The sequence below is a fragment of the Sapajus apella genome, unplaced genomic scaffold (genome assembly GCF_009761245.1).
Source record: "Sapajus apella isolate SASKATOON/1434 unplaced genomic scaffold, GSC_monkey_1.0 scaffold1154, whole genome shotgun sequence".
Lineage (NCBI taxonomy): Eukaryota > Metazoa > Chordata > Mammalia > Primates > Cebidae > Sapajus > Sapajus apella.
This window is the reverse complement of record NW_022438080.1, coordinates 6,752-18,976: the sequence shown is the minus strand read 5'-3', so window position 1 is coordinate 18,976 and position 12,225 is coordinate 6,752.

Below are 12,225 nucleotides of genomic sequence, written 5' to 3'. Positions count from 1 at the left end.
GTTTGTCAACTCCTTTTCTTTTACCCATACCCCAATATAAAGTCAATATAAAGTAACTTTTAGTTACTCTCCTAAATTCTTCAATCTGGCTGGGCGCAGTGGCTGACACCTGTAATCCCAGTGCTTTGGGAGGCCAAGGCGGATGGATTATGAGGTCAGGAGTTTGCGACCACTCTGGCTAACATGGTGAAGCCCCGTCTCTACTAAAAATACAAAAAGTAGCTGAGTGTCATGGCACACACCTGTAGTCCCAGCTACTCGGACGGCTGAGGCAGGAGAATCGCTTGAACCTGGGAGGCAGAGGTTGCAGTGAGCTGAGATCCCACCACCGTACTCCAGCCTGGCGACAGAGCAAGACTCCGCCTTAAAAAAAAAAAAAAAAAAGCTCTTCAATCTGTCTACAATTCCACCATGACTGCTATGCCTGTTATCCTCAATATCTCTCAAGTCATCATACCAGTCTCCCAACCAACTAGTCTCCCTACAATCAATTATGCCTTTCAAAATCTAACTTCTACACTGTCAACAGTTACTTCTACTTAAATAGTGATCTAAATATGTTCCTTACCTGGTTTAAAAACTCTTCCATGACTCCTCAGCACCTACAAAATAAAATTCACAGACCCCTTACGAAGGTCATCTAAACTGGATTCCAACTCATTTCTCACCTCACTTCCTTCCACTCCTTCCTCATACCCACATTAAACTAGCCCACATGTCCATACTTCTCACACATTTGTATCTTTATACAAGCTGTTGTCTGAACTTCAAACAGTAACTTTTCCAGTCCTTTTTGTTTGCTGACTCAGCCAAATTGTATTCCTCCTTCAAGACCCAACTGACTCTCTAGGAAGTCTTCTCCTGCTTTCCCCTCCCACTATTAGGCAGAACTAATGTTCCCATTGCATTTAGTACAGATCTCTATTATAGCACTTATACTGACTCAGAATTATTTATGTGTTGGTCTCTAATTATAATGTGGCTGGTCCAAGCACAGTGGTGTTTACAACCAATTGATCACAACCAGTTACAAATTTCTTTGTTGTTTCTTCATTCCCTCTGCTTCACTTGGCTAGCCTTTAGAAAAATAAAAAATAAAAAATAAGTGAACTCTTTTTTTCTGAGACACAGTCTCTCACCCTGTAGCCCAGGCTGGAGTGCAATGGTACGACATGGGCTCCCTGCAACATCCACCTCCTGGGTTCAAACCATTCTCTTGCCTTAGTTCCCGAGGAGCTGGGATTATAGGTGCCCGCCACCAGGCTCAGCTAATTTATTATTTTTTTTTTTTTTGAGTAGGAATCTCTGTCCCCTAGGCTGAAGTGCAGTGGCACGACCTCAGCTCACTGCAACCTTGGCCTCCCAGGTTCAAGCAATTCTCCGCCTCAGCCTCCCAAGCAGCTGAGATTACAGGCGCCTGCCACCATGCCTGGCTAATTTTAGTATTTTTAGTAAAGACAGTGTTTCATCATCTTGGGCAGGCTGGTCTTGAACTCCTGACCTCATGATCCACCCACGGTGGAATGGCCTCCCAAAGTGCTGGGATTACAGGCCTGAACCACCATGCCTGGCCAAAAGGCAACTCTTTAAAAATGATTTTGTTGGCCAATGGCAGTGGCTCACGCCTGTAATCCCAGCACTTCGGGAGGCCCAGGCAAGTGGATCACAAGGTCAGGTATTTGAGACCAGCCTGACCAACATGGTGAAACCCCAACTCTACTAAAAAAAAAAAAAAAATTGTCATTTACCTTTTAATTCCCTCCCAGCACCTAGCACAAGACATGACATACAGTAGACACTTAAATATTTGCTGAAGTTGACTGCTGAAAGGATCAACTGCAACATTTTTCAATGAGGCCACAGAATCCAAAAAGCTTACAATTCAAGCTTAGTTATGGCTTACTGGTAGGAAAAAAGACATTACACAAATTCACAAATTGATACTTATGTTGTTTCTAGGTTTGCATATTTTTCTCTACTAGTTTCAGGGTTAATTCGCAGAAAATTGGTAACCAAGTAAATCTTTTAAATAAGACACTTTTTTTTTTTTTTTTTTAATAGGGTCTCACTCTGTTGCCCAGGCTGGAGTGCAGTACCGTGATTACAGCTCAGATTACTGCTCACTGCATCTTTGATCTCTTGGACTCAAGTGATCTTCCCACTTCAGCCTCCTAAGTAGCTGGGACTATAGGTGCATGCCACCATGCCCGGCTAATTTTTTAATATTTTCGTAGAGACAGGTTTTTGCCACATTGCCCAGGCTGGTCTCGAACTCCTGGGCTCAAGTAATCCTCCTGCCTAGGCCTCCCAAAGTGTTCAGATTACAGGCATGAGCCATGACGCTGGCCTAAATCACTTCTTCTTCTTTTGTTCTTTTTTTTGACAGAGTTTTGCTCTTGTTGCCTAGGCTGGAGTGCAGTGGCAGGATATCAGCTCACTATAAATTCCGCCTCCCAGGTCCAAGCAATTCTCCTGCCTCAGCCTCCTGAGTAGCTAGGATGCCACCACACCCAGCTAATTTTGTATTTTTAATAGAGATGGGGTTTCTCCATGTTGGACAGGCTGGTCTCAAACTCCCAACCTCAGGTGACCCACCCGCCTCAGCCTCCCGAAGTGCAGGGATTACAGGCGTGAGCCACCGCGCCCAGCCCTAAATCACTTCCTAAATGACCTATATTTTCCCATGAAATAGTATGATCCAGTGTTGTACCAAAGCGCCATTTAATAATTGAGCCAGCAAATCTGATTATTTCCCTCCTTGTATTAAATGCATCTTTAATAAAGAAAATTTCAGGGGAGGGACGGTGGGGGGTGGGAAGCTGGGGAGAGATAGCAAGGGGAGAAATGCCAGATGTAGGTGATGGGGAGGAAGGCAGCAAATCACACTGCCACGTGTGTTCCTATGCAACAATTTTGCATGTTCTTCATGTACCCCAAAACCTAAAAATCAAATAAAATAAATAAATGGGAAAAAAAAAAAAAAGAAAATTTCATATTTTTCTTATTAAATTGTAGTCCTTTTCACTATAAGTCACGGAGCTCTGACGGAAACAATCGAGACCTTAAGATGCAGTGATAAGACAGAAATACATATTAAACACTTCTTTTTTGGTTTTTTTTGAGACAGAGTCTCGCTCTGTCACCAGGCTGGAGGGCAGTGCAGTGCAGTAGTGCAATTTTGGCTCACTGCAACCTCCACCTTCCAAATTCAAACAATTCTCCTGCGTCAGGATCCCGAGTAGCTGGGACCACAAGTGCTTGCCAGCACATCCGGCTAATTTTTACATATTTTTTAGTATAGACAGAGTTTCACCATGTTGGACACAATGGTCTCCATCTTTTGACTTCATGATCTGCCTACCTCAGCCTCCCAAGTGCTGGGACTTTGGGAGGCCAAGGCAGGTGAGCTACCCCACCCAGCATTTTTTTTTTTTTTTTTTTTTTTTGAGACAAATTCTCTCTGTTGCCCAGGATGGAGCACCTTGGCACAATTTCGGCTCATTACAACCTCCACCTCCCAAATTAAAGTGATTCTCCTGCCACAGCCTCCCAAGTAGCTGGGATTACAGGCATTGAGCCATCATGCCCAGCTAATTGTACTTTTAGTAGAGACTACGTTGGCCAGGTTGGTCTCGAACTCCTGACCACAGGTGGTCCGCCCGCCTTGGCCTCCCAAAGTGCTGGGATGACAGGCGTGAGCCACCATGTTCAGCCTGGAATCACCTTTCACCTTTTTAAAGTTGCTATTTTTTTCAGGGGAAGGAGTCTCCCTGTCAACCAGGGTAGAGTGCAGTGGTACAATCTCAGCTCACTGCAACTTCCGCCTCTTGGGTTCAAGCAATTCCCCTGCCTCAGCCTCCCAAGTAGCTGGGATTACAGGCACCCACCATCATGTCTGGCTAATTTTTGCATTTTTAGTAGAGACGGGATTTCACCATGTTGGCCAGGCTGGTCTCGAACTCCTGACCTCAAGTGATCACCCATAACAAGGGCAAGACTCCATCTCCAAAAACAAAAAATTAGCCGGGTATGGTGGTGCACGCCTGTAACCCCAGCTGCTTGGGAGGCTGAGGCAGGAAAATCATTTGAACCTGGGAGGCAGAGGTTGCAGTAACGTGACACTGAGGCGGGAGGATAACTTGAACCAAGGAGATCAAGGCTGTAGTGAGCCATAATCATGCCACTGCAGGCCAGCCTGGGTGACAGAGCCAGATGCTGCCTCAAAAAGAAGAGACAAAACTTCTGTTTTCAAGTAAATATATGATCAGTAAAAAATAAAAAAGTAAAAACACGGCTGGGTACAGTGGCTTCTGATCTCAAGTGATCTACCTACCTTGGTCGCCTAAAGTGCTAGGATTGCAGGCGTGAGCCAACATACCCAGTCAATAAATTTGGGGTTTTTTTGTTTTGTTTTGTTTTGTTTTTGAGACAGGGTTTCCCTCTGTCGCCAGGCACCAGGCTGGAGTACAGTGGCACAATCTTGGCTCACTGCAACCTTCACCTCCCGGGTTCGAGCAATTCTCCTGCCTCAGCCTCCTGAGTAGCTGGGACTACAGGCGCACACCACCACGCCCAGCTAATTTTTGTATTTTTAGTAGAGACGGGGTTTCACCATGTTGGCCAGGATGGTCTTGATCTCTTGACCTCGTGATCTGTCCGCCTCGGCGTCCCAAAGTGCTGGGATTACAGGTGTGAGCCACTGTGCCCGGCCAATAATTTGTTTTTAAATAGACTGTTGGCGCCGGGCGCGGTGGCTCAAGCCTGTAATCCCAGCACTTTGGGAGGCCGAGGCGGGTGGATCACGAGGTCAAGAGATCGAGACCATCCTGGTCAACATGGTGAAACCCCGTCTCTACTAAAAATACAAAAAATTAGCTGGGCATGGTGGCGCGTGCCTGTAATCCCAGCTACTCAGGAGGCTGAGGCAGGAGAATTGCCTGAACCCAGGAGGCGGAGGTTGCGGTGAGCCGAGATCGCGCCATTGCACTCCAGCCTGGGTAACAAGAGCGAAACTCCGTCTCAAAAAAAAAAAAAAAAATAGACTGTTGGCTGGGTGCAGTGGCTCATACCTGTAATCCCAGCACTTTGGGAGACCAAGGCAGGCAGATCACCAGGTTAGGAGATTGAGACCATCCTGGCCAACATGGTGAAACCCCATCTCTACTAAAAATATAAAAATTAGCTGGGCTTGGTGGGGCACGCCTGTAGTCCCAGCTACTTGGGAGGCTGAGGCAGGAGAATCTTGAACTCGGGAGACAGAGGTTGCAGTAAGCCAAGATCAAGCCACTGCGCTCCAGCCTGGCAACAGAGCTAGGCAGACAGCTCCTCTGTCTCAGGAAAAAAAAAAAAAAAAAGAATGTTTTTAGGCTGGGCAAGGTGGCTCATGCCTGTAATCCCAGCACTTTGGGAGGCCGAGGTAGGTGGATCATTTGAGGTCAGGTGTTCAAGACCAGCCTGGCCAACATGATGAAACCCTGTCTCTACTAAAAATATAAAAATTAGTCAGGTGCTAGTGGTGTGCACCTGTAGTTCCACCCACTCAGCAGCAGCTGAGGCAGGAGAATTGCTTGAGCTTGGGAGGCAGAGACTGCAGTGAGCCAAGATCGCACCACTGCACTCCTCACTCTGGACGACAGAGTGAGGATCTGTCTCAAAAAAATAATAAAAAATTTCCCTAAGGAATGGGATACTTTTTTAAGAAAAATGACTCATTTTATCAGAATATAAATTAGCCAATAGGTGGGGAATGGTGGCTCACGCCTGTAATCCTAACACTTTGGGAGGCCAAGGCAGGTAGATTACCTGAGGTCAGGAGTTCACGACCAGTCTGGCCAACATGGTGAAACTCCATCTCTACCAAAAATACAAAAATTAGCCAGGTGTGATGACGCCCACCTGTAGTCCCAGCTACTTGGGAGGCTGAGGCGGGAGAATCACTTGAACACAGGAGGCAGACATTGCAGTGAGCCAAGATCGAGACACTGCACTCCAGCCCGGGCAACAGAATAAGGTCAGGTTAAGACCAGCCTGGCTAACATGGTGAAATCCCATTTCTACTAAAAATACAAAAAAATAGGCCAGGCGTGGTGGCTCATGCCTATAATCCCAGCACTTTGGGAGGCTGAAGCGGGTGGATCACGAGGTCAAGAGATCGAGACCATCCTGGTCAACATGGTGAAACCCTGTGTCTACTGAAAATACAAAAAAATTAGCTGGGCATGGTGGCGCACACCTGTAGTCCCAGTTACTCGGGAGGCTGAGGCAGGAGAATTGCTTGAACCCAGGAGGCGGAGGCTGCGGTGAGCCGAGATCGCGCCATTGCACTCCAGCCTGGGTAACGAGCAAAACTCCGTTTCAAAAGAAAAAAAAAATACAAAAAAATAGCTGGGCATGATGGTACATGCCTGTAATCCCAGCTACTCGGGAGGCTGAGGCAGGCGAATTGCTTGAATCCGGAAGGCGGAGGTTGCGGTGAGCCGAGATCGCGCCATATCACTCCAGCTTGGGCAACAAAAGTGAAACTCCGTCTCAAAATAAAAAATAAAAAAATAAGCCAATAAATAATTTTTTTAATTTTAGCCCCTGCTATGTCAGAGATTCACAGGAAGTCCTTAAATCTCCAAAGCTCATCTACCACTTTAGAAAAACTTCTCACACAACAGACAAGAAGTTTTAGAAAAACTTCTCACAGAGCAGACTAGCTCACCCCTTTTTCTTCCCCAGGGGAAGAAATACTCCATTTGTAAGGGTTATCTACTACATAAAAGTAACCACAAATAGGAAAGCGAATAGAAGGAGGGGAGGACAGGAAATTCTCATCACAGCTGAACAAACCTCTATTATTTTAACATAACATGGGTGGCATTTATGGGCTTATTTGAATTGATGGAAATTTCCAGCGGGGGAAAAATGCACTGCCAACATTCTGTAATGACATATCACAATATTAACAAATGCTTTATTTTTAAAACTATTATCTTAAAGAAAGTAGATATAGACAGATAATCTATTGGGACAGCCAAGGAACTAAAGCAAAAAGGTTAAAATTATATATATCACTATGCATTTCCAGGAAAGAAAAGTGAAACACATTTTACCAGACAGAGAAGTTAAAAACAATCAGCTTTCATTTTCCCCATTCTTATAAAGTAATTCACTCCCCTTATCTGTGAATCTTCAAGAACCTAGTATAGCCCCTCCCTACCTTTACTCAGGTAAAAGACAGATCACTCAACAATTTCCAGAAAGCCTTGACATTTCAAGGTCTCAATCCTCAGAGCCAGCAAAGCTGAATCGTCTGTCTCTTTATGTCCTCTTAAAAGGAGTCTGCATCTCTCTTTTGGAAACCATTTTCTCTCTCCATAAACACATAGTTTAATCATCCTCTGCTTTGTCTACATTAAAAAACAGCAACATCGCCTAAGGAATGTTTCTTCAGCCTGTCAGGAAAACCAGACACCTCATGGGCTCATGCACAACTGTTTCAGTCTTCTGAGATATTCCACCTGGGAGATCCCACTGACAAGCAGGGTAACAAAAAGTAGGGCTTAAGAGCTCCTGTATGCATATTTGACCTCCAAAATGGGGACAGGTCCCTGGAAAACCAGAGACTCCTTTACAAAGGAAAATCTTTTTTTTTTTTTTAAGATGGAGTTTCACTCTTGTTGCCCAGGCTGGAGTGCAATGGCAAGATCTCAGCTCATCACAACCTCCGACTCCCAGATTCAAGTGATTCTCCTGTCTCAGTCTCCTGAGTAGCGGGGATTACAGGATGAGCCACCACGCCCAGGTAATTTTTTATATTTTTAGTAAGATGGGTTTTCTCCAAGCTGGTCAGGCTGGTCTCGAACTCCCAACTTCAGGTGAGCTGCCTGCCTCAGCCTCCCAAAGTGCTGGGATTACAGGCATGAGCCACCTTGACCAGCCTTATCAACTCTTTAAAGCACATAAATGTCAACTGTGTTACAAGGCAACCTGAGTGAGCTATGTTCAGAAAGTATTTAACAGATTGGCCCTCCATTCCTTTTGGGTGAGGAGCTGCACACCGTTTGTAAAAACACCAGAGAATATGGTATTTTTCCTACACAAGTCTGATGGCTAATTTGTCACATTACAGAACTGGTAGTTCTGCACATTATCTGCTGTGCCCATACAGAAAGCACAATGGAGTCTACTGAGGTTTTACAAACAATATGCTTCTTGCCTTGACAGAGAAATCAGTCATTCCATTAACAACGGTAAGGTCTAAATTCCAGAAATACTGTTGGTGATACATTAACATCAGCATAGTACTTAAAAAATTCACAATTTGCATAAACAATTTCAATTACATAGGTGATGCTTGCAATAGCCCATTGGAGGCATGGCATCTTCCTGATGTTCAGAAAGGTTAAGTGGGACCTGCCCAAGGTTACCTAACAGCTTTATCAGTGGTGGACTTGGTTTCGAACCTGCCTGACTCTAAGCCCCTAACTCTTTTTCCCTAGACCCCTCCCACCTTTCAAAAGACAGCTCCCGACCCCCATCCTCTACCCAGAGCAGCCTATTACTCCGGGCGACCGACCCTTCCCTAGCCTGGTTGAGAGTTTGCTTCTTCAGCTCCTGCAGAGCTTTCATCCTCCACCACCCTCCCCCCGCGACCATTCTCTGAAAGAAGCGGAAAAGGAGAGGCGACCAAAAGCTCCTAGAGGAAGGGATGACACAAATGGGGGAGCACGGGACACTGGCCCTGCCACAGGCTGCTTCACTCCACAGCGCGCAACCCTTCCCCCTCCCCCAAGCTATCCAGCTCTGCGGCTGGCGAACTGGCCTCCCGTGCCCCAAATTCTCCCATCATCACCTCAAACTGTACCTCCCCCACGCCCTTCCTTCTCCCACAGACAGAGCCCACCCCACAAAGTCACGGTATCCTTCCGTCAAGTTACCCTCTTCCCACGCGTTGCCCACTCCCCCTCCACCACTACTCACGGTCGGTGACTGGGCCCGGCCCTCATGGCTGCTCCGTTGCCGCCAGCCGCCCGCCGCCACTACTTCTCCACGCCCCGGCCCCTCAGTCACCGCCGCCGCTGTCGGGACTAGCCGGAGCCGCTCCTGCGCCTGCGCAGCGTGGGGCACCTGGGCCCTTTCGAGCCGCACGCGCCTGCGCAGCCCCTGCCGGGGGCGTCTTCCTCACTGCCTGATGGTCTGGACATCTGGGTCTCTGGTGGACTCGGGAGCTGGCCTTAAAGACTTCTGAGGCTTAGAGAATTTGGCGGCTGCCTCAGGGTTTAACGCCTCTGGAGTACCGTGCCTAGATTACTAAACTCTTGGATTGCGCTTCCCCTAATGGGGCCATAGACTTAATGGCATTTCCAGGATTCTGCATCCTACTTGCACTTAAAGGCCTGAATTCAGGTGCTCTGAGGTGACCGCTGATGATAAATTTGGGTCTCCTTTTCTTTCTCCCTTTTTTTTTTTTTTTTCCTCAGACGGAGTTTCGCTCTTGTTGCCCAGGCTGGAGTGCAGTGGCATATCAGCTCACTGCAACCTCCACCTCTTGGGTTCAAGCGATTCTCCTGCTTCAACCTCAGCCTCCTTGGTACCTGGGATTACAGGCTTGCGCCCCCACGCCCAGCTAATTTTTGTATTTTAGTAGAGACGGGGTTTCACCATTTTGGCCAGTCTGGTCTCGAACTCCTGACCTCAGATGATCCGCCTATCTCAGCCTCCTAAAGTGCTGGGATTACAGGCGTAAGCCACCGCGCCCAGCCAAATTTGGGTCTCTTTCAAGAAGACGATCATGTCTAGAATGTATTGGGGGTAATTATGTAAAAAGCAGCTTTGCTATCCTAGAATACACTACTAGCTCGGAGATGCAATGAGGTCCTGGGGACTTTGTCAAGAAGGTGACCTCACCTAGAATACACTGGGACACTGCTAAATTCAGTACGTTTATCAAGCACATGCTTTTTATTGGACAAAAATGTTCCAGGCATCACATATGTGCCACTGAGGAATTTGCAGGCAAATAGTCCCCTACTTTCCAGTTCTCACTGTGAGCCTGGCCCTTTTGCAAACTGGTAAAGGAAAACCTCAGATCTTTAGTCTGAGGTTTAGTCCAGTAAGGCCCAACTGTCAGTCCCTAGACTGCTGCTTTGGTATAACCTGGTAAGAGGCCAAGCTCAATGGAGTCCTGAGAATTCAACAAAACAGACTTGAAAGCAGCAGGCAATGAACAGCAACCAAAGGGAAGAGAAGGTACAGGACTAAACTCCCTCCTCATCACCATGCCTCTTTTTTCTCTCTCAACTCCAACGCTGGTCTCCTCTCTTCAAAGTTGGGACACATAAGGGCCAAGATACAATGTAAGGGAGAAAAAAAGACGACAAGATGAGTGCTCAGTGAGGAATGTTTAAAAATAAAGGCTGGGTGCGGTGGCTCACGCCTGTAATCCCAGCACTTTGGGAGGCAAGACAGGCGGATCATGAGGTCAGGAGATTGAAACCATCCTGGCCAAGGTGAAACCCCATCTCTACTAAAATACAACAACAATAACAAAAATTAGCTGGATGTGGTGGCGCGTGCCTGTAGTCCCAGCTACTGAGGAGATTAAGGCAGGGGAATCACTTGAACCTGGGAGACGGAGGTTGCAATGAGCCGAGATCGTGCTATTCCACTCCAGCCTAGTGAAAGAGCAAGATTCCATCTCAATAAATAAATAAGTAAAGCTGGGCGCCAGGTGAAGTGGCTCATGCCTGTAATCCCAGGCTTTGGGAGGCCGAGGCGGGTGTATCACAGGGTGAGGAGTTCAAGACCAGTCTGACCAATATGGTGAAACCCCATCTCTATTAAAAATACAAAAATTGGCCAGGGGCAGTGGCTCATGCCTGTAATCCCAGCACTTTGGGAGGCCGAGCAGGGTGGATCAGGATGTCAGGAGATCAAGACCATCCTGGCCAATGTGGTAAAACCCTGTCTCTACTAAAATACAAAGAATTAGCCAGGTACGGTGGTGAGCACCTGTAGTCTCAGCTACTTGGGAGGCGGAGGCCAGGGAATTGCTTAAACCCGGGAGGCGGAGATTGCACTGAGCCGAGATGGGGCCACTGTACTCCAGCCTGGCAACAGAGCCAGACTCCGTCTCAAAAATATAAAAATAAAATAAAATAAAAATAAATATTAGCTGGGCAAGGTGGCACACGCCTGTAGTCCCAGCTACTTGGGAGGCTGAGGCAGGAGAATCACTTGAACTCAGGAGGCAGAGGTTGCAGTGAGCCAAGATCACACTACTGTACTCCTGCCTGGTGACAGACTGAGACTGTCTCAAAAAAAAAAACAAAAAAAAAAAACCTGTTTGTTTGATGTTATTACTGTATGTACCCTTAGACTGTAAGCTCTATGAGGACAGGACCTGTATATGTTCACCACTGTATCTCCTGCACCTAGAACAGTATCTGGCATATTGTAAGTACTCAATAGATTTTTGTTCAGTGAGTGAATAAATGACATTTTTCTCTGGATTGGTTCTCCCCTTGTGGTATCAACATGACTGCAGCAGCTCCAGATATTATATCTTCTCACATCAAGCTCCAGTGGAAAAGAAGCAAAATTCTCCTTGTACCTTTTTCTTTTTTCTTTTCTTTCTTTTTTTTTTTTGAGACAGAGTCTTGTTCTGTCACCAGGCTGGAGTGCAGTGATGTGATCTCAGCTCACTGCAACCTTTGCCTCCTAAGTTCATGTGATTCCCCTGCCTCAGCCTCCAGAGTAGCTGGGACTACAGGCGCAGGCCACCATGCCCGGCTAGTTTTTTGTTTTTTGGGTTTTTTTGTATTTTAGTAAACACAGGGTTTCACCATGTTGGCCAGGATGATCTCGATCTCGTGATCTTGTGATCCAACCACCTCAGCCTCCCAAAATGCTGGGATTACAGGCGTAAGCCACTGTGCCCGACCTCTCCTTGTACCTTTTTATCTCTCACTAGGTTATGTACCCATCCCTAAAACAATCATCATGGCCTAGAGGATGTTATATGCTGATTGAGTTGGTTCAGTTTTGCCTGCTCCATGCCTAGAGTGAGCCTCATCCAAACCACATGGTCTGATTTTGGAGTAGGGGTGTTGCTATGGATAACTATATTGTATATAATGAATTAATGATCGGCAGGGGAAAGATCCAGTATTCTGCCCTTGGTAAGAAATTCAGAGCCGGGCGCGGTGGCTCAAGCCTGTAATCCCAGCACTTTGGGAG